Genomic DNA, 5,106 nt, shown 5'->3' on the forward strand with positions numbered 1-5,106 from the left:
CTGGGTACTTTTTGAGGTTAAATTTAAATAAAATTACTCTGTGTTGAAGGTATTGTTTACACAGTCATGGTCAAAAAGATGCCACAATTAGGTTTTCTTGTCATTGTGTTCTACTCAGCTCAGACACAAGGCTAGCATTGATCTTAGAATTAGTTAATGTATGCTAAGCACTTTGAAAACAGAAAAACTATTTCTGATTCTAATACTATTTCTAATTTATTATTTTAGCTGTTATTGTTATCAGTACTGTTTGTATTGTTTTTATGATTATGATTATTGTCATGCATAGGTCTTATTTAATGTCTTTGTATAATGTTAACATAAATTAAATATTCTTACGGAAACCTCTTACTTTGATATTTTCCAGTAATAACAAAGTTTTAGAATTATGTAGCTGAATAGTAGATATTCTCTTGTGTGGTTATTTAAAACTTGAAATTTAATAGCATAAAGAAATGATCTCTTGAGGTATTCCAGCTAGATGATTGCAGGTAGTCCTTCACTGAAAAATATAAGTAATGCAACAGGGGTATTTTTGTCATAATATAATCATATCCCTAAGGCTGTAAAAGATACAAGATTTAGCAGAGTATCTATAATTCCCAAGGGGGGTGATTATCTCCTGACAACTACCCACTAGATTTGCCTTGCTACTTTTATAAGAAGTCTGCATTGTGTGTGATAATGCAGCTTAATTTCCTAGAAGATAAAGTCAGTTTGACAGCAGTTTCTGCATTTTTCATATTAAATAACCTGACATTATGAAATAATGTAACATTTAGAATAGAATGTTCTCTAGCTATTGAGAATGGTCCCCCAATTCAGTGATCCAGTGTAGCAATAAAGATGAGAAAAGTGATATTATCTCCCAACAACGCAAGGATATTTGGAACTTACAATAATACTAGGGAAACATTACAGAAATTTTAATATCTGTAGAAAATCATAATACTTTCATAGCTGATTTTTTTTCAGAATATTGTAATCCATGTAGATTTCTACACTGTGCTTACAAGAGTACAGATGGAACTGGGCTACCTTTAATCTAGCTTTTTGGATAAAAACAGTCACATAACATCTCTTAGCTTAACAATGACGAATGTACTTTATTTCCTGGCCTGATCTTGAAGTCCTTTCTAAGAAATCACTGCTGGAAAGCTGCTGATATCCAGGTTATCCATTTTACATTGTTGTGCCCCCATGACTCTGCATTATTGCAGCTTCAGCCAATTAAGAAGTGGCCAGAACAAAGGATGACATTCACCTAGCCTAAGTAATATATTAAAAGTAAGGCATTAACTAATTATCTAAGCTCATTCCTTCACCATTAATAGAAGAAAAATAAGTCTCCAGATAGTAAATCTTATTATCCCCTTATGTCTAATTTAGTAGAGTCTTTACTACAAGACTTTTTTCCCTCAACATAACAGCATTTATTTCTAAAGAAATACATTTTTGTTACAATCATCCTTCTCTAGACTCTAGGCTGTGCAAATCTCCATTGAAGTCAGCTTTTGCTGTTAGAACAAATATTCACAAAAACTAACAAATGATGAAACATATTATCCTCAGCTCTTCCTACACATTGATTAAATAAGAGATCGTTGTAATACCTAGCATCACAGTTCCAAACTTAATTGAACAATGCCTGTGTCAGAAAACCCCAAAGAAGAAAATGCCCCCCCCAGCTGCCTAATTCACACCCAGAAGACAACATAACAAATCTCAAATCCACAGAATTCTAAATACCATTACATTCAAATGACAGAGAATCTACTAATTCTTTTCCAAATTGTCACATCCAAAAGACATATTCAAAAGAATGATGGTTCCAAAAATAAATAACGAAGGATTTGCTTAAGATGTGAGTTCGTGTCTTTTTGACGATTTTTTAGTCATAATCAGAAAATAAGAAAATGGCTTTACTCTTATTCATACTAGCACATTAGTTGTATTGTCTGAATAGACTGAACTGGGTTGGATATCAAAGTTAGAAAATAATTTGAGCAATGTTATTTTGAATCAGTAGAGGGACTAGTAGGATATCGGATACTTGGAAAGCTAAAAAAATTCAAATACTTGTTAACTTTTTTTAAAATGCATTTGCCTTGGCTAGCTTCATGCCTCTCCTGTCTTTCTTTTCCATAGATGTTCACAGCAATTGAGTTTTACATATGCAAATTATCAGAGAAATAAATTCAATCCCATGTACAAGTAATATTGGTGGAAGAACTCGTATTTTTATTCAGTCAGAGAATACAAAGTATGGTGTACAACTTATTTGAACAACCTAACAAAACATAGCTAGAAAAAGGAGCATAAAATAATACATTGCAAAGAACAGCTGGTGGGGAATTCAGCAATGACGAATTTAGAGTAATTTTAAGTAATTGAAATTGACAGATAACACCATGATATCCTCGCCTTAATAAAGGAGAAAACCAAAAGATGGAAGACTAACTCCTAAAAAGTATTGCTACATATGGTCCATTTAGTTGTGAAGAATAAATTAACCTTTTTCTTGTAAAAGTTCAGAATTGTTCACCCCTAGCATTTAGTCCCATGGGCTGATAACAAGAGACAATTTTAGACAACTGAGTTTACTAAGTTTCAGCTTATCACCCTTGGTAAACAATGGGTTGATTAAAAAAAACCCAAACAGGGTGATTTTAGGATCCAAGAAGGTGCTGGAAACTTCATGGCCTCATGGACCGAGCACTTTATATTGCACGCACTGCAGAGTCCTTCATATATATGTGGTAAGTCCAACACACCAGACTTTCTTCCACGCATGCATATCAGTCATGCAAGACATTTGCATTTGAAAGAGTATACACATTTTAAAGACAATTAATTCACTTTCAGGCCCTATCTCATACCAAATTCTGCATATATGTACCTCAGACTAGCACAAGACGAAATTGGAAGACATAATGGTAGAAATACTAGGAAAAATTCATAGGATTCAAAAGTCTGAAGTTGGAAACTGAGAACGCTTCATGTAACATTATATCAAGAAACTACCAGTAGTTCTGAGAACCCTAAAAGGCCCTGAAATAAACCAAAGTCAAGTTTAGCTTGATTCCAGCAGAGTTAAAAATGGTGGATCTCAAATAGGCTGAACTCCTTCTATGTTTTCTGCAGAACCAAAACTGACTACAAGATAGATAAAGAATATTTTTGAATGAATTTGTTATTTTATGAAAGTTAAGCTATTCCAAAAACATAACTTCAACCACAAAGAACTAAAGCAATTTTAAGCAATTTGTAATTCAGGATATAAAGTAGGAACTGCCTTCATTCCCTACAGTATCTTGGCTAATTAATGAAGTGCTTATTTTATATCTTTCTCTTCTAAGCCTTTTGCATTGTTTGGCAGTATTCTTTATGTAAGCTTATTTCCCCAAACAATATTCTTTCTCACAAAAGTAATTATACCTTTACACAGCACTATGCATGCACAGAAAGAAACGATAGTTCACAATTCAAAAATCTTGTGATTTACCTCCTGTAGTCCTGAAAAAAGGTTTTGCATTTTGGCAATGTAATAATGTGGAGATACCATCAGTGGCAAAAAGAAGAAAAAAAAAGAAAAAATAGAAATTTTGGTAAAATAAATGGTATTTAAAGAGTGATTTAAAAGAAGAAATCCTGGAGTAAGGGGGTGATGAGAGGTGAGATGTTCATCTCTTTTCAACACAGGTCAGTTATATTTTCAATTCAGAGATAGCATCTCTGAGGAAGGATTGCATTCAATATATATTGTTATAGAAGATTTGAGAAGACCACTTCTCCTAACATCTTGGCACAATTTACTTTAAAATTGCAAGTCACACTTTCTTAATCAAAGGCATCACTAGTACTTAGAATTATTTCTAAGCAGACATCTTTGAAGGTTTACTGGTTGAAAGTATGCAAGGAAGTTTAACTTGGGCTTTAATATTATTAAGACATATAACACACTAAACAGGAAATCAGTTATTTGACCGTATAACATGAGTGTGAAGGTCTTATTTTGTAATTTTTTTCAGTAACAAGATTTTGCCATGAAAACTTTCCAAATTTTAATACAACTGAGAAATCTATACATTCTGTTTGCTAGAGGTATATTAAGCTCAGCATTTGTGATGATGAGAAATGTGGAAGAAATTCTAATGTTCATGCTGATAAACTGCAACTTGTAAGGAGAGTGGGTCTCATTTTATGACTAAGCATTTCAAACTAAAACCAAAACCACTTTTTTTAGAATCAAAGTGAAACTACAGCAGAGCGTAATGGATTAATCATTACAGAATTTGAATTACCCAGATGTAAGCTCTGTATGAGTCTCTAGATCTTGGCAGGAAGATATATTGTTTGAAAACAAGAGACTGTTAGTGTTGACAGGAAACAGGAAAAAAGTGTAGGACAATAAAGGAGAGATTGATATCAAATTTCTTTTCTTACAGAGGAGTACTCACAGTGTATCCTGTGAAAACATGTTTTGCAAATTCTGTAATATTTTGAAGATGTTTTAGTCTACATAATAGACTATATATATTCTTGAGATTCAAGACATGTTTTAGTGTATTTCTAGTTCTTTCCCACAGAAATTATCATTAATAGTCTTTATTATTAATTTATAATTATTATTATTACATTAGTCATTATGTTATGTTATTTATTGTTCATCTATAATTATTATTATTAATAATAGCAGTAATAATAACAGTAGTAATACAACAACAGTAATAAAGATAAAAATGTTTCCTTGGAACTATTTCTCTAGAATATGCCCTGGCCAAACAGAGGACAAAATTCAGTCCTGTTAGAAAGTTTACACCTTGTCTGTCCTTCAATCTTGTCGGCACTTAATTTTTTAAGTGTTACACATTATACACTATTAGCTCCACACTTTCAAAGGAAAGTGAAAGATGTATAATATTTTTTGTATAGGTGATGTACTTCAAAAAAAAAAACAACGAAGTAGAAAATGTTTTCTTATGTATCCTCCTGCTAAATTCAAGGAGAATAGAACTTTGAAAAAAGTTGAAACAGATATGAAAATGGTGGACTAAACTATTCTGCCTCAAGTCTTTTAATCTGATTCTGTGTTTTACAAGTGAT

This window comes from Leptosomus discolor, chromosome 1 (assembly GCF_034619465.1).
Source record: "Leptosomus discolor isolate bLepDis1 chromosome 1, bLepDis1.hap2, whole genome shotgun sequence".
NCBI classification, from domain to species: Eukaryota; Metazoa; Chordata; class Aves; order Leptosomiformes; family Leptosomidae; genus Leptosomus; species Leptosomus discolor.